General features: G+C 38.8%; 1 long non-coding RNA gene across 1 annotated transcript in view; it reads left to right on the top strand.

Annotated features, from left to right (window-relative positions):
- The window catches only part of LOC120554339, a 284,663-nt gene that overhangs the window by 232,349 nt on the left and 27,572 nt on the right, over window positions 1-24,742 (top strand). Inside the window, exon 2 of the long non-coding RNA XR_005638372.1 lies at window positions 5,580-5,678. This is a non-coding gene — a long non-coding RNA (uncharacterized LOC120554339). The remainder of the gene's footprint in view (window positions 1-5,579; window positions 5,679-24,742) is intronic.

The raw sequence follows: 24,742 nt of genomic DNA, 5'->3' as shown, positions 1-24,742 counted from the left end.
GATATATACTGTACTTGAGTATCAAAAGTAATTTTCTGATATTTAATGTACTTAAGTATTTGAAGTAAAAGTTTTTTTTTTTTTTTAAAGCAAGCGGTTAGAACTTTTATTGTGGCTTTCTTATAGTAAAGCATAAAGCATATTCAGGGTTCCCATATCTTCTTAATCTCACTCATCAAATCAAAATCACATTCTTTTCTAGGACTTTTCAGGCACAATTATCTTAAGTTCAAAGAACAAACAGCAGATTTTTAGAGCTGATATCAATGTACAGAAACATTTCTTATAACACGGGTGTATGACGTTATCTTCACCACTACCCTGTTCACCGAGTTCACCACTATCGTCGGGGTGGTCGCAAGGCTCAACAAAAAAAAAAATCCCCACGGGCCAGTAGATCAGAGTTTTGCTGGCCCCTTCTACATTTTTACTGGCCCTGAAAGAAATATCATAGGTGTGATTGGAAAAGGACAAAAAAGCAGGAAAATATACGCTGCACCTATGCTTTAGAAAATGGTTCTAACCCAGCTAGCCACTGCCACTGGATGTTGTGCCATTAGCCGCAAAGCTAGACCAGGGGTCATCAACTACATTTTGGGCCAGAATTTTTTTAAGCAGACACTCCAGGGGCCAGACTTTCAAATAAAGAAAATAAAATTATACCTAATAGGCATCATCTTGTTTGATATTTTCACTTTCTTACTAAATTAATGCTATATTTTTTACATTAGTAAGCAAACCCCTAAAAACATGGAAAATCCATAATGATAACTAGATAGGCTACTTAACTAGAAAATGATCTCAGATTAGTCCTGTATGCCTAATTTGAAATAAGACAATTCTGTTGCTAAATAATACAACCGGCAATATCGTCAAGAATGAAGAACGCGTCATTCGCGTGCATATTAAGTAGCCACATGTATTTGTTTTGGTCTTAAAATACATCCATAGGTTTACCGCTCCAGCGGAGAGGATGGCTCGTTTAGACAGCAGAGAGAGTTTGTCCAAAGTTCAAGATTGGTTGCAAATTAAGACAAACAGTTAGACTACAAACTGACATCTTTCATTTTAGCTCGTTTGTAAAGTCGCTATTTGCAGAGTAGAGCTGTGTTTGCACAGCGCGGTGGACGAGAGTGGACAGCGCAGTCTGAAATATCGGTTTCTACATGTTTCTGCCTGTAGAACAGGTACTTGGGTTATTGGTAAGTATTGACTCTTTAATCATGGAGGTTTTATTGTAGGCTACCTACTTACAGTAACGAGTGTAGCGTTAGTTCATCTGCGCCATCGGCGGTAAATAATCCTCTGTAACGTTTCCAGTCAGTAGCCTACATGTGCTGCGTGAAGTAACGCACACACCAGTGACTGTGGCTGCAACCAGCCCGACATACGTTTTTACTGGCCCCGTGCCATCGGGCCATTGCTTATGTCGAGCCTGGTCGTCTACGATAACGGGAGGTCCTCCAGTAGGTGCTCATGCTTCCATGGCGGTTTCAGTTGTTCGTCCTCCTCCTCCTTTAGCAACAAACAAGTGCTGAAATAGAGCACGTGGCGTGCGGAGCGTGCGTAATGCAATCTAGGAGCAGTGATTCGCCAAACCTCCCTTATTGCAGTCGCACACATTTCTTCTAATTTTATTTTTTATTAATGAGTAACGAAGATACTTAGTGGAAATATAATGGAGTAAAAGTATACATTTTATCTAGGAAATGTAGTGGAGTGAAAGTTGACATACATTTAAATAGCGAAGTAAAGTACAGATACGTGAAATTTCTACTTAAGTACAGTAACGAAGTATTTGTACTCCGTTACATTACAACACTGTGCTACAATGATAATTTGACCATGCTGATCTTTAGCATTTATAATGTTTACGATCTTCCCCATCTAAATTTAGCATGCTAGTTGTTTCTGTCATAAACCAACCAACAAAAATTTACTTGTTTGAAATTGCTTTCAACTTGCTTTGATGTCTCATAATTAGGGCTGTCAAAATTAACGCGTTAATTTTTGCGTTAATTTTTTAATATTTAACTCGTTAAAAAAACAGCAGCTGTGTTTGTTTACTTCATGTGGCGGCTGAGAAACGTAATACGTCTACATAACAGCAGGCGGCGCTACTCTGTATTGTTGCCCAAGTAATGAAAACCGGCAGCTGATTGGACGAACGCGTCACATGGGTTTGTTTTCTTCGGATATTGAGAGCCAGACTGTCATGGCGGCCGTTCAGAATACGATCTCATATTGTACTAAAATAGTTCACTGAAACGTGTTTCTGAAAACATTTTAAGCGAGAAATAGGCCATGCAGTTGCTGAATCTGTCTTCATTTCAGCTCAACAAAGGTCAGTTTAGAAGATTTTCGTCAGATTTTGAGAGACTAGTCACCTCATTCCGCTCGCCATTTCCGGGTGAGTCCCGACTGCCCTGCCGCCGACTGAACATGGGCTCGTTCGAGATGAACTGCGCCTCGCCTGTAAAGTAAACGAGAGCAGGCGACAGCAGCCGGGGGCGGTGACAAAAATCTGCTCTCAAGTCGGACAGTTTCTAGCCGTTTCCAGCAGCCTTCAGCAGGACTAAGCCAAATTGTTGCTGCTGTTGTTCTGAAAGATATTAAACATTCTGAACTTAGCAGAACCTTTCTTTGTTTTTTTTTTCTTCATATTTGCAATGTTAAGTGATTTAGCATTTAAATATCCATTATTACAAGCTTCAGTCCCAATTTAAAAAAGCGATTAATCGCGATTAATTACAGCAAATTGTGCAATTAATTAGTTAATTTTTTTTAATCGATTGACAGCCCTACTCATAATTCAAAAGGGCATTAGCGAAGACCTGACCTCATCCGGTGATTGGGACTTGAGATAGTGAGGACTCTTGAGATTGCATACAAAGATGAAAAGGTTTTTGGGAAATGGAGAATGTCCTCTCTACTTGATAGATCATCAACTAAGTAAATATAATATCTGTAAAACCATGCATCCTTCAGGGATATGAATAAGGATTTGTTTTATGAAAAGGACTTTCTTTCAACATTGCCCCTATCTGATCTTATGACTCACAGTTGCATATTATTGCATATATCATTCTTATAGCACTTAACTCTGTGTTCAAATGGAAAAGATGTAGCACAAGCTTGTGGTGGTTCATCTGAAGAGCGCATTTCAGTGTTTAATAATTGGCCTTTTAAAAGGTTACTAAATGCACGTCAGTCCCCACAGTTTTGTGTAAAAGCAGCTACAACAGGCCAAGGGCGCAAGTTTATTTTGGCTGTCAAGATGTTTAAGTAGGTCTCAGTGAAAGGTTAAAGCCAGCAGGTCAAGACATACAGGCTGATGGATGTCTTCTGCCCGCAAAGGAAGACGCCATACAAGCGATAGGAGACACATGGACAGAGACAATGAATCTGGAGGGTCACAGTCGTAAATCTTACCTTTTTAGGGACAAGGACTGGCAATAAGGAGCTTGTCAAAACTGGGACATGATGGAAGGTCAATGCTGCGTGCATATGGGGAATTTAAAATACATGGCGTGTGATGTAGCGACTGTGGAACATTGGACCAACTTGAATGTGAGATGAAAGTTTGTCAGCACTGTAATTAGACTCCAATTTCCATAAATAAAAGCCTACAAATCTTCAAGGGGAGGAATACTTCATCACACTAGCGTTGTTCAGCACATTTTGTCTGGAACAAATGGGGAGGGACAAAAACTCCATTGTTGCCTTTTTAGTTCCCAGCATCGGTGACCTGTGGGCAAAAGTCAAAGCCGAGATAATTCTGGTGACTGGCAGCAAGTCATGTTCTGAAATGGAGGATTTTATCGTCTTTATCGCCAACATTCAATAGCCTTTTGAGTGTTCAAGCCAATCGTAATACCAAGTGGCAGTTGGTCTGCCACTTGGTATTGCGGCCAACTGTGCTACCAACTGGAACCCTCCTCAGGCTGGCACTAGTGCCTTCCAAATAGGAAAACTGTGTGGGACAGTTAAAATCTGGGATGAAATTTGGTCAATAAATGAAAGTATAGTTATCTGCAGGATTACAGGAAACCCATGTTTCCTAATGCTCCATGTCATACTCAAATAGTTTGATTATGCAGACAACTACAGTGATGCTTTCTAAAGGGTCAAATGCATCAAATCCCCAAACTGGAAATGAACAAATAAAGAATGAGCTCCATATGAGGTACCAAACTGCCAATATACAAAATTGATGTTAGCTGAAAGCTAGCTAGCATTAAAGGCACCAACCATGCCTGTGTGTTCAGCTCAGCCTCTGACTGAACTCAGAACTTACCAGAAATAGCAGTTCTTCCTGTCATTCCTCTCCACTCTCTCTCTTCTCTCCCTAATCCCGACATTTTATTGACTTTGAATGCAATTAGGCCACCTCTAAAATTAGCTTTCACATTCAATCTGAACAAACATAAAGAAGAAACCCTGGCAGTGGATACGTTTTAATAGCCTGTGACCAGCTAATGAAGCTTAGCTTAAATTCAGCCAGGAAGACTATCTTATGTTACTCACTCATTCTCATTCACGTCACTCTCCCTCTCTTCCTGCTTTACATTACCAGCTGATTACGGGGCATTTACTCTTTTAGTTAAATCAACCAGGTTTATCCACACTCTCTATCGGCCAATCACATTCTTGCTGTCAATATGTAAATGTTTTCCTCACTGTTGCTGCCGGCTCTCATTTCAGCGTAAATTGTTGCGAACCTCCTCCTCCCCGTTCACCTCAATTTCATTAATTCCAGCTCCCAGGTCTGAGCTCAGTAGAGCTCGCTCCTCTTCTCATTCATCCAGATCTCAGCATCCTCTACATTCATCACCATCGCCACCAGTGTCTAGACGCCATCAGGGGGGTATCCTACATACTCACGGCTTCTCGACCCCCTTTTAAATATGATGACGTCACGATGGGAATGATATAATGTCACGATGGGGTCTAATCGCCACATACTATCATTGATGGTTATTGTGCACACGTCAAAAAATAATTGCTCACTTAAAATGAGGTCTCTCCTGATTGAAATGGAAGGTTCTAGGTGCTGCTTGCCTGTAGCCAATACTATATTGTTACAGAATTGAAAAATGTACAACATAAAAAGAACTATAAACAGCCTCATAGCAATATAGAACCCTCCATAGAAAACCTGCTGTGATGTTTTTTTTTTTTTTTTCCTCATTCAGTTGATATAATTCAGTCATGTTCAATGCATACATTCCTGTGGCTTTTACTGCAGGTCAAGGTTATTGTGAGAAAGCTGTCTCCAAAACGGTCCCATTCTGAAATATGTATGAATACAGTATTACCATGTGAAGTAGTCCCAAACAGAGTTGTACATTATTTTGTTTAAAATGATCAAAAACAGATTAGTGGTAATCGGCAGAATAAACCTTTTTACATCCTGTATTACAGGCATTGAACTATTGGACTTGTGACAAGCGCACAGCATAGGGCTTTACTTTTCGTGCTCCCTTTCCTTGTTGGTAATATCAGACCGAATTGAATGTTCTGCCTTGCCAGTTCACACTCACACACTACTAAATATAATTTGCATTCTCATTTCGCAGATGAAACTACAGCTCATGAAGAGAATAGACACAGACGGTGGAGGTTTTGAAGGTTGCCCTTGAATGGAAAGTCTTCATGCTGGCTTTGCTCCCCGTACTGTAAGTCCTCGTTATTACCTAACCAGTCTGGGTTATTGTATCCATCGCTTGCATACACAGAAATCCCACAAGTTATGATGACTACTTTTGAAATCCGGGTGCACAGGTAAATTACTTTAAACCACCCCGACGATGACACAAGAATGTTTTCCGGCTGTGATCGGCTTAGTGCAAGGACGATGTGTTTAAAAGGCAAAATAATATTTTTCCGGTCAAGAGAAAAGAAACATTTTTGACACTTGTCTTGTCAGACTCAATTAGGATGTCATGATCGCGTCTACACAGCAGCATTAAAGCATGGGTTGATGTTTGAAACCGACTCTTTCAGCAAAATACAAACAGCTTTGTCATTAAAAAAAAGCTTATGTTCCCTTCTAAGAAAAGCCACCACAAAGATTATAAAACCATCAGACATGCATCAGAAAACAAAGAAAAGGAAATGCATTAAACTCCTCATATGCAGTACATGTTGAATATGTTTCTACTATTAAAGCAGCAAAAGGGATAGTTTAATAAGAGGCAACGGTAAAAAAGAAAAAAATGCAAAACATAATAAACTGTAAAAAAGCAGTAAAACAACAGTAAACGGTAATGGCAAAATATAATCAAAATCAAAACAGATTTGAGGTTGAATACACAGTATTGCACAGATTGAATATTAATATTACACAGTTAATTAAACATTAAAATAGCACATGAGTGAGTTAATAAATTACATGAGGTAGTTTTTATCTGTCTGAGGATGTCCAAAATGGGCATTTTTCATATAATACCTTGATACTAACAGCTAAAAACCTTTTATTACATTATTTGCTAAAAATGATTTTTTCTTCCATATCTTGTTGTGATTGGATCGTGCTGTCTAGTGAAATGTACTAATCTATGTCTTATGTTTCTATCCTTTAAAAGTAAAGAACTCTGTTCGTGACTTATTAGAAGAATAGTTTCAACGTCATTGCAATCTTTCCTTTATTTTATTGTACATGGTAAAATATAATGGCTAAAATGGTCAAAGGTTATTCATTTTCTGGTTTCTCAACACATAGTTTTGACATTTTCTGTAATTCTTTCTGAGTAATCAGCCTGCCAATGATGCATATTGCAAAGAGACTGTGAGGAAGAGAGGGTGGGGAAAGGAAACAAACATAGAATTGAGAGAGGAAGGGATGGGGAGGAAAAAAAAGAAAGCAAAGAACAGCATGTGTTGTATCTCCCCAGCCGATATGTGGTGAGAGCTACTTGGAAGCCACTGCTAAGCTCCCTGAGAATGCCGCCATCACCCACTGGGGAAGCGGAGTAATTACAGAGAGCTTTTGTCCCCATTTGTCTACGGTAATAAGCCTTAAAACCCGGCAGCTCAGGCACTAGATGATAAAGATTCACTGAATTTGGTTAGAGCTAGTTATCTTTTGTCGTTTACATTACATGCTAGTGGGTTTAAACACACTTTTCCCCAGGTTTTGTCCCCTCGTGTTGACATATGGAGTGTAGTTCAAGCCTTTTTGCCTTCAGAGTGCAGAGGCAGAATCCTTGTACTGTGTGTATCGCAGTGACTCAGGAGCGTCCATCTGGCAGTGTCAGGAGTACACCTGGAAGTTATAAAGTAGCCAGGGTGTGGAACAGTTCCTGCTTTGTACGCAAACAAAAGCGTCTGTATCTGTGTATATATATATTTCTTTTCTTGTGTATTTGGCTGAGAAACATCTTTGGACTCTCAGTGAGGAAAATGTGCTTGTCCTCACTTCTGCAATCTTTTGAAATCAATTTGTATTCATTAGATCCCATATAGATGGGATATGTTTGACAATTTCTATTAAGTTCTGTTTGCCTGCCTAACCAGGTTAGATGTAATGACAATATCAAACACTGAAGTGAGACAAAGTAACATGCATGACGCATGATGCTGTGCCATCTTCTCTGTGGTTTGAGGGCAATCGGTCCAAAAACGTCACAGTTAGATAGTAAATGCCATAAACATATTCTTTGTAAATCTTTACAATCATTCCTCGAAAGAACCAAGCAGGCCAGCCTTGTTCCACAATCTGAATTTTCTTCAAAACTTTCCATTTTCAGAGAATAGCTTGCTAGCTCAAAGTTTGTTGATGTTTCCCCAAAACAACTAACTGTTAACTCGCTAGCAATCGTGCACTAGCCACAATTGCTTGAACAGATTTAAAGCAACACTAGAGAACTTTTCACTCTTCGGTCCCCCTACAGGTTGTCTCATTCGAACTACAGCTCGCTCTACCTGATCTGGCAAACTTGTATAATGTAATGTAATGGACAATTCCGCTTCCAACCTGTAGGGGGACCGCAGCGGGAAAATTTCTCTAGTGTTGCTTTAAGTCCTTCTCAATTAAATACAGTAAAGCACACATATTTGTAATGAAAACCTGTTTGACTGGAAATGTGTCATGGAGGGCCAATTTGTCTGTTTTTTAACTCACAACCACACATCACTGTCTCCTATAGATTCTGTTTATATAGTAGGCGTTCTAAATAGTTTTTCCCATTATTTATTAAAACATAATTAATCTGATATTCCTCTATGGATAAAGAGTTTGCTAAAATGATTTTGCCTTGAGTGTTGTGTTTACGACCGTGCATTTTCATCAGAAATACACTGAACACTGAACTTGAATTAATTAGAATTTTAAATATCATCGGTGGCATCCAGCTTTGTCATTTGAAGCTCTGCCACTTCAATCTGTGTAGTTGCTCGTGGCTGGAAAATAAAACCACTTTTTGTCCTTAGAGTTCCGATAACTTCAATTGACATGCAAAAGATTCCTTACTTTTCTTTGCTATGAGCTTGTGGTTCCTGCTTTTTCTTATCTATAGAAAAATATTCAACGTTATTATCTTTTTTTTTTTATCACACCGTAACTGAAGAATCTGGAGAAATGTTATATTAAGCAGGACCTTAGTTATGGTACAGTTCAGCTTCCCCACACAATAACCTGCATGCCATGGCTCATGTTTCACCTTAAGACTCACATTTCAGTGCTTTTGTGTGCTGTATAGTGGTGGAAGAAGTATTCAGATCCTTTACTTAAGTAAAAGTACTAATACCACACTGTAAAAATACTCTTTTACAAATAAAAGTCCTGCATTTACTTAATTAAAAGTATGGTCAGGAAAATATACTTTAATATTTAAAGTAAAAGTACTCGATGCAGAAAAATCCTTACATTTTAGAAAGTGGAAATTATCAAAACAAGTGTTTAATAATCTAATCATTTCAGCTGTACTTGTAGGCCTATATATTTTTGGGCAGTTTAATTCATAACAGAACATTGCATTTCATAAACTAGATGTGTTTTGTGTGCAAACAACTACATTTGTAAAAGTACAATATTTCTCTCTGAAATGTTGTGCACAGTACAAGTACCTCAAATGTTTACTTCAGTACAGTACTTGAGTAAATATACTTAATTACATTCCACCACTGGTGCTGTAAAAATAAATCAAATGCACATGGTAAAGTGTGTGTGTGTGTGTGTGTGTGTGTGTGTGTGTGTGTGTGTGTTAGAGAGGAGCTGTAGAGAAGGGTGTGTGATTTTGTAAAACCGACAGTATAATACAGTATATCCTGTTGCTGTTACACATTCTTAATTTTGTCATTATTCTGCGTTGGAACAATCTTTCAGGACGTAACAGATTCAAAGCTACAGCCAAAATGTTGCGAGTAAAATCAATATCAGAATATTTGCAAAAGGCCACCTATCTGAAACACTCAGATAAGGATCCTGCAGGGCATTCTAGAGGAAAGTGATATGTGTTTGCCCTGTGTGTTTTCCCGTGGGCGTTCACAGGTAAAAGCTGAGGCATTAACACGTGTCACTTGGCTGTAGCTGTGTTATACACAAGATCTTCATCCTTCAAACACCAAGAAAAGATGTGACCTGCTAATTGTCATAGTTGATTGTAGGCAATGCATTCTGAGAAGCTATTTCATAAAGCATTTATGTGCTTGGACAGCACATGAAGCCGTATCAACGTAGATCATCTAAAACTTGCCCTTAGGTCAAGTTCTCACATCATTGAGATTGTTCAGGTTTAGATGTTGAGACAAGGTGTAAGGGTCAGCAGGAGAAGTGTGAGATTTCACGGGGGCTGTGTGTTCAAATTATGTAACATGTTTAAGATTCATATTATGTGCTTTCTCCAGTGAACTCTGTACTTCCTGTGAGCCATGCCACACTCTCTGTGCACGGCTGCAGCAGATGTATAGAAATAATGATTAGTCATTGAGTGGATTGTGGGGGTAGCTTAATTAACTGTATTGTATTTAGTTCTGTAATTTAGCATGGGATGGAAAATGATAAATTGTTAATCATCCGTTAAAGATACAATTTAAAGAGCCAGTATGTACTGTATATTAAAGGTCCTATGACATGGTGCTCTTTGGATGCTTTTATATAGTGGTCCCCTAATACTGTATCTGAAGTCTCTTTCCCAAAATTCAGCCTTGGTGCAGAATTACAGCCACTAGAGCCAGTCCCAGAATGAGCTTTCCTTAGTATGTGCCATTTCTGTGTCTGTAGCTATTGAGGAGGAGAGAGTGGGGGGGCAAGGTGGATGGTGGGGGGGTGGCCTTGACCAACTGCCACTTTGCTCGTTTGTACACAGTAAGTTGTCTATGGCACCTAAAGAACATGGATGCTCTGAGAACAGGGTTGGAGATCATACTAGTACTATACCTGTGAGATCTCAGTGTGTTTAAGTTAAACTATATGCACTACAGAAAACTGTGGCAGGAAAGCTATTTGTAAAAAATAAAAGCTATACAATAATTAAGATCGCAAGAGCTAATGTGATAGTTGATAGCTGAACACACTTAAATGTTTCTCACCTACAAGTAATGGTAAGCAGTTTTTTCATCTGCACAAATGGATGTGCTTGACAAAAAGGGTTTTCAATGTGACTGCATAAGAAGGAAAAATTAGGAAATCGATGGAGATAGTGGCCCACCTTTCTAAATGTTCTTGTTGCATTAGGGCACTTAAGCTGCTGCAGGTATAAATGAATAGCACTGTGTTGTTGTTTTTGGTGTAGAGAAAATAAACTATTAAGAAACCACCCATGTGCAGAAGCTTAAAAGTATATATTTGGTTTATTAAAACATTGGTTTAGTGTTGGCCATCTTTTATATTAGTTATAAGAAAAAGGCAACGAAAAGGAGACAAAAAGGCAGTAACATTAATCATACTCATCAATGAAATTGCTGAGATCTGGGAACACAATGCTTCGGTGAAATCAGACGGGGCATGAAACACAAGCAGACAAGTTGTAAACAGTTAGTCAAATGATCTAAAGCACTTTATGTGGAGGTAAAATTGACACTAAATGCACTTATTGTTGGTAAGAATTCATTATCATACAGGGAAACTGTGTGATACAATGATGAAGTACAGTAGGTCAAAGTTGGTCTGTAAACGGTTGGGATACTCTCAATGGAACACTTTTATTTAGATAAATGCTGCAATGGACACATTTCAGTAGAAAATGACTATTGAATATGAGGCTTGTTGTCTTTTTATTATAGTGACATTTAGATGATTCTTTCTTACTGATCTGATATTTCTGCAGACATAGGGTCAATTTTGCAGGGATAACATATATACCTATATATTAAACACTTTAAGAGAAAATCCTCAACGCAATTTCTATTGAAGCGATCCTTGAATGCTTTTTGAAGTCTGATTAATTAGAAGTTATGTTTGGTGTGATCCAATCGCAAGACGGTCCCAAGTTTGTTTACATTTTTGCATTGATTACATGAGGATTACATCAAGTACTGCTTCGTCAAAACTAAATAGATTAACCAGCTATGTCATGTTTGCTTTTAAATATAGGCACATGTCCGTTAACAGTTTTCAATCAAGGTTGGCCGGCTTTGTTTTAAGGGAGGATGTAGACCCTGTAACTAAGACCCGAGTTGGGCCTTGGATCCTGTAAATCCTGTTGTATTGCAGTGGGTCTAGGGTTTGTGCTTGTGTGTTGATCACACAGGGCTAGATTTATCAAGCCGTTTGCGCCTGTTTCCAGGCGCTAATTGGTCACAAAGACGGACGTAACCAATGCGGGCTATTTACAAACAGGGCGCACTTGGGTAAAATCGCAGATTGTCTGCCACATGAGCGAGAAGAGACAAGTTGCGCTTTCAATATGCATTCGTGGGAGGGTCGTGGGGAAAGTGGGAGTTCCACCCAAAAAGGTGGGAGGATAAGCGCAAAGTGCACCTAATTATATATTCCGTGGTATTTACAAAGAAATTCTCCACCTCTTAAAAGCAGGTCTAAACCAGCCGCCATCGAGTTTCCTCGTAGACCTTTATGCCGCTGGTGAAATGGCAACAGTAATTTGAGCAAGACGAAGACATAGGCGAGGCTGAAAATATTTTTAACAGAAGAATCACACTTTGTCAGTGAACACAACATCATTTAGCGTTACAGATCAAGCAGCCATGCAATATTAGAGTTACTGGAAGAAATCAAAGATGAAATTGAATCTCCCACTCAGCGTTCACATCCCAGTCCAGCAGTTGTTAAACTCCTCGCTACATTACAAATATTGGCACTAGGATCATTTCAAACAGTCCTAGCATCAGCAGTGGGAATATCGGAGTCTGCACTCAGCCATATCATAGCACAAGTACCGCTTTGCTACAGCGCAATTTACGGTCTAGTGGGCGGAGAAAGACGCTGATTGCCTGATAGGTGTCAGGGTTGATAAATACGCAAAATGTGGAAGCATAGCGTGCGCTATTACCGAACTCGCATAAACAGACGCAGCGCAAACTGCGCTAGTGTTAGTAAATTAGGCCCATAGTGCGTTATGATTGCAGTTGAACATTTTGTTTTTAGCAGCGGCCAGGAGCTTTCAAACTTCCTCTGTCGGTCAGTCGGTTCACAAAAATGTACCCAACGTTTGGCTTAAACAGTTTTAACCCTGCTGAAATTTGGCATGGATGTCAAGTGTTTGTAAAGTTGTGTGAGTGTGAATGCATGAACGCATGGATGCAATTGCGAGTTTGTGCGTGTTTCAGCTGAGATGTAGAGTACAAACTGTGAAATCGCTACTCTTTTTGACCACAGCTGCTTGTGGGTTGTTTGGGCGTCATACTGCTTCCGGTGTCTGTTTGGGTCTGTTTGTATCAGACAACAACTGCATTTTATCCTGGGGTTCTTTCGGATTGCGTGTCTTTTTTTTGGGAACAATTATTCATGCATTTGGAGGTTTTCCATGGATCCAGAATTCACAGTAGCATTTTATGGGAAGAAAGCGCTGCTAGCATCTTTAAATGGGTCTCCCTCATCACTTCACACACTTCTGTGCTCATTTATATAATCATGCACTTTAAAAGTTTATTAATAGCAACACTTAGGTCCCTCACATGTATTTTTAAAAACAATTTTGTATTGCTTTCCTGATTAATTGCACCCCTGCTCAAAAGCAATTTCCCTCATATTGGGGAGAGTACCATTACTTTCCCCTCCAAATTGCATTTGTTTCAAACTATGAACCTATGCTGGCTGCGTTCAGGCAGCATTGGCAGAAGACCTCTGCAGTCGCTGCCAATCCTTTGCTTTTCCCCAAGCATGCAATGGGATTTAGTCATCACCAAGAGTGCCTTATTGTTAGCACTTAGTCTAAACACATTTTACCTGCTTATCTTATTACCCAGGTGTCAGCTGGAAAGCCTGTTGTTAATTGAGGGGAGTAACCTGCCAGTTGAGGTGTTCCTCATTCATTTTGTTAATTGCATTGTTCTCATTGGATGGGGGGAGTCCCTGTGAAGACAAGAACATGACAGGACTGTAATCAGAAGTCAATACAGAACATGTAGCTCTGATAAAAGAGAAGTGGGACGACAAATAAGACAAGTTGTCATATTAAGAGATTAATTAGAAAAAACAATTAGACTACAACTGTCATTTTGTCAGGTCCTCCTTGCCTTTCCTTGTAATGTTTTACCTTCATCGTCAAGTGTCTCATCAGGCAGTTAAACCAGTAAAAGTCAGTTTTGTTTAGTCAAAATTACTGATATGATACTTGTGAATTTTGGGGGTTAAGTCAAAGTCATTAGCTTGTGACAGATGGACCTTTTTGAAAGGTCCAGTTGAAAATGTTGAAGTGTTGTGAGATTTGTTTTTGCTAAGGGAAATCAGTAAGCTGTGATGCAGCAGAATAGTAAGCAATAACAGCAGAAATGTAATTTGTAGCAGTGTTTGCTACGTGAATTTTGCAGGAGTTTGGATTGCAAGCATTGTTTTTTACAGAAGGGGTATAGATAGCGAACCTCAGATTTTAGACCTTGTCCTTACAATGTGCAGCCAATGAAAGGAAGGAAAACATTCCATGCACCCAAACTTTGCCTGCTTTCAACCAGCCCTTTGTCACCGCAGTGTGTGCATACGAACAACGCCCAGAGCTCCCTTCCACCCTCCACCAGCAAAGTCCTTAGGTAAATCAAACACTGTTAGTCTGCGTATACTACTCACAATGCTGTGACACAAAGCCGTTTGAAAATCCCTTTAAATGTTTGGTTCTTCTCAGTGGGTCTTCTTTTTCTTTGAGGGAGGATTACTAGTATCTTCTTCGTGTTTAACCAAAATACTACTAATTAACAAGTCACTTGTCAGGCTTCTTATTTTGTCCTTCAAATTTCACGGCACTTTCGAGACTGTCCACCAAAGAAAAAATGGACCTAGCAGTCCAATTTAAATTGTCCATGCCCTCGAGTACAACACATAGGTGAGCATATGCATGTTTAGAAAGCCTTACTGTTGGGCCTCTGTTGGCTGCACTCATTGGTTCAGTTCCAGCAAAACTGAGTATTAAGCTATACTATATAGCCATTCTTCTACAGAATTTGAGGTTTATAAAGAAAAAGCACAGCTACTGACAGAAGAGGAACGTGTGCAGTCAAACCAGAAAATCAATTTAATGTATGGTAGATAAATTAACTTTGTGTGTGTAAGTTAAAAAGTTGTGGTATTGAACTAAAGTTCCCCTGTAATTCTTTGGAGAGCATGTGTGGAAAGTTTTCCAAGAATTGTACACAAAAGCATCTTGAAGTATCTGATTTAATTAGCAGGGAATTGTTCAAACTAAGCAGTGATCAGTTTTTTGAGCAACCTATTTTTTACTTTTGCATCCTACAAACTGCCCTTTTTGTCACAATTTTAACATTTTACCTGTTGGTTAAATATGATGGGCCTCTTTTTGGCCTCCACAGGTTGCACATAAACCAAAGTATCCTCAGGGATCCAAATGTCAGCTTCTATTCAGTTCATGTAGCAGACACTATGGGGCTACAAATGACAAGCTTCAGAGGGGAGAAGTCAACCAGGAGGCAGCGGGTCATCAAATGAAACTGCTAACAAGATGACAGAGATGCACTCACAAGAAGAGGACAAGGGGAGGAAGAGAGAGAGGGAAGAGAGGGAGGGGTGAGGAGGGAGATCGAACAGAGTGGCGAAGTGCACAAACAGAGAAAACACGATGCTTCCTTGCGCCACGGTGTGATGGACGGCGCCCACCGACAAATAAATCAGAGGCGGTGAAAAGGCAGGATGCTGAGAAGGGTATTCGGAGCGACGTTACACCGCTCTCTGGACTGCCGAGAGAAGAGAGACGTGTCAGGAATGTGGGAGCAGATGCTCGCACGAGAGAGAAAGAGAGAGAGCGAGATGAGCCTAGCCTAATTTAGCTCGCCTGATGAAAAATGGACAGGAAAGTGCTTACTTGGCTTGCCCTTCCCTCGACTCTACCGCTGCTCCTCCTCATTTCCTCCTCTTGTTCGCCCCAACCCTTTGCTGCCCCCCCCCCACACCCCCCTTATACCCTTCATGCCCTTTCTAATCCCTCTGTCTCTCCTTGATTCCCACACTTTGAACTCTGTTGTCTCCCCACCTTCCTCACACAAACACAGACATCCGTGCACTCTCTAGAACCAAACCAAAAGTTTCCCACGCATTTACTAATGTTTGTCACATCTTTTTTTAGAGTGAGCTGAGAGTGATCTAATATTGTGGAGAATTGAATGATATAAGCTTATTCAATTCAATTTTATTTATAGTATTAAATCATAACAAGAGTTATCTCAAGACACTTTACAGATAGAGTAGGTCTAGACCACACTATAATTTACAAAGCCCCAACAATTCTAATATGCGACAGTGGCGAGGAAAAACTCCCTATTAGGAAGAAACCTCGGACAGACCCAGGCTCTTGGTAGGCGGTGTCTGACGGTGCCGGTTGGGGATGTGATGAACAGTGGCAATAATAGTCACTTTAAAGATAATGGAATAGTGACTTCAAATGTACATTGTTAGCCAAGTTTTTTTTAAGGAGGGAAAACTGATTTTCTGGACTTTTATTTTGAGAAATATGTAATCCAGCTGAAAGCATTACTAATAATGGAATATCTTTTAGGAAAATATGCTTAGCAAGATAGAGAAATAGGTTTTTCATGCCACATGTCAAAGCAATAACATTTCACAAGTTGCAGCATTTTGGTCAAAAGGAGTAATTTCCCAAAAGTAACCATACAGATGATGGCGTATAAAATCAGAGAAGTATGTGGCATTGGTCTTTTGTCTGTACATACTGTAAATAGACATTAAGTTAACAATGCAGTGTGACAATATTTTTTACCTGTGTGAAAGTGAAAATAATGAATGTCCTCATATTAATAATTTGTTAGGAGTAACATATGTAATATGATAATAAATTGATAGCCCAAATTAGTCTTTTTTCACATCTTTATATTCCCAATCTGTGTGTGTGGTTATACTGTGTGGTGCATTCAGAATGCCTATCTGTTCCCTAATATCTATGTTGAATGACTTAAAATTGCATGCATATTATAAGCTATTACTTTTTTTATTCTGTGTGTAATAGGCTACTTATGATAGTCATGTCCCAAATTAAGTAGATATATCATAGTGTTTTCATAGAGCTGTTTGTGTTTTGTCAGCAATACTATGTGGTCTTTCAGCTCTGTGAAAAAAACTTGGTGATAGTTCAGTTTGAACTACTTTTGCATACAGTTCTAAAATCCTGTAGCCACAAGGAAACCTCTTTTTTTTAAATAGACAAGCTTACATGTTACAGCTTCGTGCTTATTTACTGTGGTTTATCCAATTTTAGTATATCCTTATTTATGAGAGCCCTGATCTATACAAATCCAAGTGCGTGCACGCTTATATTATTACACACTGGTCCTGAGGTACCAGTAGGGCCTGCAAAAACTTAAGTATTAATTGACACACACAAGCTCCAGTCTGTTTTTGTCGACTGTTCCAAACTTTTCCTAAAATTTTTCCAAAAATGTATACAGTAATATTCACTTCTATAACAGAACAGGGGGAAAAAAACAAACAGAAATGATAACATTCCACACAGGATCATTGCTAGAAATACCCATGATACACTGCTTTATTTGCAGTGTTTCAACCACAAGGTCTACGCCAGGCAAGCAAATTACGGCTTCAGCTGTGCTACTCAAGCCACCCAGGGGCTATGCATTAATTTTTTCACCCGCCACAGCAGACCACCATTGTGATAGTGTTGATTGCTTGACTTTGTGTGTGTGTGTGTGTGTGTGTGTGTATGTGTGTGTGTGTATACATGGGAATTGCAGTGCACACAGTAGGCAGCTTGCAATGATCTCACAGTGAGGCATTACTTTTGTGCCTGTGATGTATCAAACAACAATTCATTCTCGCTTTTTTCACACACACTCACAGATACTAAGAAAAGCACACACACACACACACACACACACACACACACACACACAAAGAGGATCTCACACAGCGCAAATGTCCCGATCGTCCATCTCAACTTGACACCCCAGAACAGTGATGTTTTCCTTTGGTGCCGATGGCATGGGGTATATTTCACTGACTGATGGCGTTCATTCTCTCCACCATACTCCTCCTCTGCTCTCACTTCATCAACCTCTCTCTCTTTTTATCCATCTCTGTCAAGCTTGATCTCTCTATCTCCTGCTGTCTTTGTTTCGTGCTTTTTTTAAAGCACTTATTGGAGACCTGTGATGTAATAAACAAGGTTATGGAATAGAAATGGAGGGGGAAAAAATGTCTGAAACTTGATTGCTAAATGTCAAGTATTGGTGTCTACATCTCTACATTCACCACTTTGCACTGACATTCAGCAGCGGAAAATGCATAGAAGAAGAAGCAGAGAAGGCAATTTCTCCATCCACGGTACCATCAATAGTCCATCACATTTCGAATAACAGAGAACACTCACTTCTTCTTGCTGTTACTTTGCTATCACTGTTTTCACCTGTACATATAAATCATAGCTGCAGCAATTTAGAATTTATTTGGGTGGCCCACTCAAATAGACTTGCCTTGTCCTGAAATTAAATTTTTGTTTGGGATTTCTTTTCTTCTTTTTCCCAAAGACTAACAGGGTGGTGTTAACTGTGGGAGACAGAACTGTAGCCAAGCATTTTTATCTGTATAAAGTACACAAATAATAAATAAATGTAAACCTGTGAGAGATACTGCAAAAAGTTCTGTTGGTTATAGGTATATACAGCATATCACAAAAGTGAGTACACTCCTCACATTTTAGTAAATATTTCATTATATCTTTTAATGGGACAACACTGAAGAAATTACACTTTGGTACAATGTAAAGTATTAAGTGTACAGCTTGTATAACAGTGTAAATGTGCTGTCCCCTCAAAATAACTCAACACACAGCAATTAATGTCTAAAACGCTGGCAACAAAAGTGAGTACACCCCTATGTTAAATTCCCATAGAGGCAAGCAGATTTTTATTTTTAAAGGCAGTTATTTAATGGATCCAGGTTACTATGTATCCTGATAAAGTTCCCTTGGCCTTTGGAATTAAAATAGCCCCACATCATCACATGACCTTCACCATACCTAGAGATTGGCATTGGGTACTTTCCATAAAATCATCTCTCAATGCAAATCAAACCAGCTATTAGGCTAACCGACAAAAAACCATGCCAATCTCTAGGTATGGTGAAGGGTATGTGATGATGTGGGGCTATTTCTCGTGGCCTCAAGATAGTATCTCGTGGCCTCAAGATAATATCTCGTGGCCTCAAGATAATATCTCGTGGCCTCAAGATAATATCTCGTGGCCTCAAGATACTATCTCGTGGCCTCAAGATACTATATCTACCACAAGATAGTTATAATTACAAAGACAAATGTGACAAAGACAACTTACTTTTGTTTTCTGGACATGAAGCCCGGTTTCCTCGATGAAAGCCTTGTGTTTGTTAGAGCCATCCACAACTGTAGACAAAATTTGGTGCTCTTATACTTTGTCACCTTACTTCCTGCTTTGCTCTGGTCTTTATTGTGGGAGGCCACTAGAGGGCAGTGCCACTATAAATGTAAATACGAGTCGTAATTTCTTCTTGAACAAACGACTTATGGGTGCGTTTTACAGGGGAGGAAAGTCTCTTAAATACTGGGGGTTAGGGTCATAGCATTTTGTTACCAAAGTCACTGTCCAGTATAGGACTAAAAATGAATCCTCTAAAATGTTTTAATAATTGTTTTCCAACATGACAGCCTAAATGCTGTTTAAATGTCTTCTAAACACTGTCAGGAATAAAATTACAGTGGTGAAATACTGAATCCTTTATTCATATATTGTGTTTCCCTGAAAGAAGCCATAAAATGAATTGTAACCTCAGAACAACTGCAGGAAAAAACTCAAAAATGCACTTAATATCCTAGAGAGATATCTAATAGCGTAATCCTCTTCATGCAGCTCCTTAAAGTAGATATCCAAGATAATTGGGTGGCACTAACCAACTCCAGAGTGGTCATGGTGTCTGCTGAGCTAATCTTTTATCCCACTGGTTCACCACCAAGGCCACAGGGTATAATTTTTTGCTAAGGGAAGTTTTGTCACAGGTTGTGGAAGCAACTTCATTTATTCATATTCTTATTTATTTATCAAAATAAACAAAAGTATAACATTGTATTATTAATCATACAGCATTAACATACAATGTAACTTCATTCATTACTATGAATGACCACTGTAGTTCATTTTTAATCAATCTCGGAACCCGTCATCTATTGGTCTGGCGACAATTTAGCCTCGGAGAGCAGTGGGCAATATTTGGGGGTTCCTGTGTAAGGCAAGGCAAAGCTTTATTTTTATAGCACATTTTCAGCAACAGGGCAATTTAAAGTGCTTTACATAAAACATTAAAGAGCAGTTAAAAACGATAAAAAAATAAATAAAAAACGATAAAAAAAAAAGAAAGTGTAGCCAGTGAATATCCGGGCCAAGACATCCTCTTCTGTGTGCTGGGTCCGATGAGCAACTTGAGACACAAAAATGGATGTGGAGATGAGAGACGACGTCTCTATAAACGGATACCTGCATATGAATGCAAATGAATTAAAAGAAAACCTAATAAAAAGCTAAATCTTTGTGAGACGATAGCCGATGGGTATCGAGATTGCATTTCCAGGCAATGCGTTTCAGCTCATTTGCTGTCCACAAGAACTGTTTACCTGCATGCAACCAAAGCCCGCTCAAATGTTATTGGTCAATGCTACTCGAACTACAAACGGAAACCAGAACGCTTTCGATACCAAAATCTAGTCCTGTTGTCTACAGATTCTGCATACATATGCAGATATCTGTTCATAGAGATTTATTTTTAATCAATCCTCCGTACACCGTGTTGCTGCTATAAATACTCACTAGAGCAGGAAGTATGTATGAATCCACCACTAAAAATAATCTAAGGAAATTAATTACCCTTTATGTATGGAACTATACATTGTTTTTAATATTTACATCTTCTGTGAGAATCAATGGGCTTGGGGCTCACTGCCAGAGAGAGGGATGGGAAGTCAGAAATTATTAAGAAATGGAGGATATACATTTGGTTTTGGTCTTTTTATTAGATTTATTGACTCAGACAAGTAAAGAATAACGCCAGCCTCATCCTTTGATATAAATATGATAGCAAAAATAATTCAGGGGATGTGGTGTTTATTATATTTCCACAAAGGTGTGTTTATACAGTAATATGCTGCTACCAGTGGGTCACTGCTTATAACAGCCAGGGTCAGCCAGGTTGAAATGGCCTGATAAGATTTATTTCTTTAGATCGGCTTGATATTTATTTTATTATTAAACTTCTAATGTTAGCTCTGTCTTGGGTCATGGACCTACAACTCCAGCACCACCGCCACACCATCAGGAGGGATGTGTGTTTATTAGGGTTTGACAAGCTTATTTGAGTTTTGACTTACTTAAGATGAAGTTTTATCGTAACCCAGCCCTCCTCCTTCTTTTTTGACATCCCATCTCCACCACAAAGGCTGGAACAGAGAAGCAGGCATAACATTGTTTCTAGAGGGGCCTTCTGGTTAGTTTGGGACCATTAGAGAAAGAACATGAAAAGAGCATGAATGAATGAATGATAACTAAAAGTAGTGGGTGTGGGTGTTTTTTCAAGGTATGAATACTGTTTATTATACAAGTGCGTATTTTCACTACAATTGGATACCCCTCCAAGTCGGCATAGTCTCTTATTTACTCTATGTACAAATGTACAGGCTGCAGCGTTCTTCTCCACTCAGCCACTTGACAAGGAGCCATTAAAATGTGTGGGCGCTGTATCTACATAGCAGGCAGCATGTCTCTTGAGTATTTAATAATGTGTATTCATTACTGTGCACTCCATTTTCCAGTACACCACTAAAAAGGTGTCTTTCTTTGAGATGAGTGAATAAACCTGCAAATAATGGCCAGAAAGACCAAGAGATATAGATGTTCTTTTTTTATATTATTTCTTAAACAAACATTAAATGAATGTTTGAGTAATAGCTACACTGAACGTGTTTATTTGTTATGTAAATAAATACAATGAGAAAATGCTCCTGACCGTAATACAATGTAAAAATAAATGTAAAGCCCCACTGTTGAACTTGATTTAAATATTTGGGGAAATCAAATCTGACAGTGACATAAAATCTAATCAGTGTGTGTGTGTGTGTGTGTGTGTGTGTGTGTGTGTGTGTGTGTGTGTGTGTGTGTTTATGTATATATATATATATATATATATATATATATATATATATATATATATATATATATATATATATATATATATATATATTCTTCTTTCTCTAATGATGACCAAATGTCCTCAAACAAAAAAGCAAGCAAGCTGTGTGCTGGTGAACAGCCAAACGGACACTGGAGCTTGGACTGATACACTAATCTTGTTATTGTTTCCAAATGCAAAATGGCTTTTCAAAAGGCATTTTATCTAGCAGAGCGTAATATCATTGCCTGAGTCAATATAATGTTGGATCACTGTAAATAAAATGTCTCTTGTGTCTCTGCCAGCTAGTTAGTTTGTCAGTTGAATACTGATAAGACTTGTCAGATTCATCCCCCATAATGCTCTTTTCTGGGTCTATTAAACAACTATTTCATAACAAAAAAATTGACCTTTGCATGATGTGCCCAAATTAATTTAATGTGAGGCAATTTGTTTATTTAAATATTAGAGAAATTATGGTTCCAAGTACATATTTTCATTAATGCATTATATAATTTTTACGAGCTTTTAGCAGAGTCACTACATGCATTAGCTATGCATGCCATATATTGTTATTTTCAGAATAAGTTGAAATGTACATGCAGATATTTCCTTACATCATAACCTTTAAATATATCAAAATATATTTTGATAGTGTAACACGAAAGAGTTAATATTAATGCATCTTGACACTTCCATTTATATTACTCGTCATACTTTTGTCTAACGTTGTACTTTTGAAAGTACATTTCCCACAATCATTTGGGGGATGCAAACATCATATTGTATATAATATATTGCTTTTTAAATATTATGTTGTGTGTCTTGTTTTTTGAGAAAAATAAGAGAAGACAGAAGTGAGCTGACTATGTTTGCTCATGTGAAAGAGCCCCAGACTGAAGCATTTTGCTGCTGAATGTCAGTCATAATATTGTCTGGACTCTGCCATTTTCCAAAAACCCTGACAACATCCAGAAGAGGATTAAATTACAAATTAAATTAGAGTACAAAAAGGTGTAATTCCCCTCACTCAGTAGATTTGCACTGGTCTTCAATGTTGCTGCCATTTTTTTCTTAGCAGGCCGCGCACACACTGTATACACACACCATAGGGAAAAGGGGCTGCCATCAAGCTGCGTCTACACATGCTGTGTGTGTGGAAAGGCAACAGAGCTGCTCAAGGATCTGAAGGTGATGAATGCGAGGCTGAGAAGTGAATAAGGGGGCTTTGGGATAATGGCTCAGAGTCAAGCAATATTTGACTGTTGCAGGAGTAATCCTTTCCTTCTATTCCCCCTGCCTGAAGGTGATAATGGCTTTGCACTGTTGCCGAGCTGTGCATGCGACTGGGATGAGACGCTGGCACTATGTCATGTCAAAAGGCCTTGCCAAAAAAGATGCCATTGCGTGGCATTAAGCAGTGTCTGTGTCAGAGTAGAGAGGCACTTGTTTATTCAAATTCTTTCTTTTTCAATCCTCAAACAAATCAGACTAGAAATCAAGCAGAGTTTACAGTATGTGTGCTCACTCTAATCTCAAGAGAGATACCTACTGTATCTAAAGTCAAGTTGCACCACATGTAAACCACCCTTGAAAAAACAGAAGCACTGGAATGGAAAATTCTTCATTTAATAACAGAAATGATTGATCGGAGTCAGGACATCGATTGTGGAAGTCAAATATTGATTTAGTTTTCTTCTAAAAAAAACATTGCCTAGTCTTTATCTGAAAGTGTATTTAATTGCTGTCATGTGTTTGAAATATTCATATCCAAAATAATGCCCTTTCAGAGCCTTTGCTGAACAAAATGAACAAAAACCTCAGAAGACTGGTAAAGACTGGCTATGAATAATCCAACAGAATACCAAAGCAGCAAAGTTTTTGGGATTACAGCACTTTTGATTTAATGGGGAAATGCTTCTATTATTGTTTTACAATAGTCAAATAATAATGACCAATATCGTGAGCACTGATGTTTCAGAAAACTGTAAGCTGAGATCTCGATATGAATGAATGTTTAGCGTATGTAGGGGAATGTTTTTAAACTACAATAAAACTGACGTGTTGTTATAGAGTCTAATATGTTGACTTCCCCAATTTGTGTCCAATGAGATTCTCGCATTAAGACAAGAATAGATTAGTGGAAAAGTTAATTTTGTGCCTCTCTGAATTCCTGTAAAAGTAAAACATCTCTAGCATGGGAGAACATATTAGAAAGGACAAGGATTTGAAAAGAAAATTTAAACTGATTGTTTTTTTTGTTTTTTTACTATTCAATGTGGTCTGTTGTATCCTAAGTAGCTGCTGCATCATATTACGCTGCTCTTCATTTTGCACTCTCCCTTGTAATAACTAGTCGCTCTTGCTCGCTCTGCTTTTAATAATCCGTTTTATTGAAGGCACCCTATGGAGTTTGTGACCACTAGTGGTGCTGTGGAGCGATGTCATGATGAGCTTGTTTGAATATCGGACTGTAATAGCATGCACATGAGCATGCAGGTAAAGGGTGAAACTTGCTTCTCCATGCTGCACATTTACGAACCTGACCATTGATCCTTTGGGAGATGTTTGCATGGCTGTTGTTATACACGCATGGATTTGAAGTATAATTTTCTCTCCTTTTCATACTACTCCCCTGACTTTGACAAAGCCCCCTACGGCATCGTCCACGACGTCACACACCTCTGATTAATATTTAGATTATTTAATGAAACTTTTATCGATCTTCTTACCGTTTTTTCCAGCTAGAAGCTAACAAGCTAGCCATCACGGGGGTATCTTTGTTGTCTTCGTATCCTTTACAGAAGGTTTTCTATCCAGCCTGGAACTTGTGCCTCTTTTCGGAGTTGTTCAGCAATAAATACAAACGCTTACATCCAAGATTTATCCACTCGATGTCCGTAATTTATCAATTTTCTGTCATTTCTGCCGCTAGCTCTGTGCTACCGGCTGCAACAG

Source organism: Perca fluviatilis, chromosome 24, assembly GCF_010015445.1.
Source record: "Perca fluviatilis chromosome 24, GENO_Pfluv_1.0, whole genome shotgun sequence".
NCBI lineage: Eukaryota > Metazoa > Chordata > Actinopteri > Perciformes > Percidae > Perca > Perca fluviatilis.
Note: the sequence above shows the minus strand (reverse complement) of the source record. Positions and strands in the feature narration are given on the sequence as shown.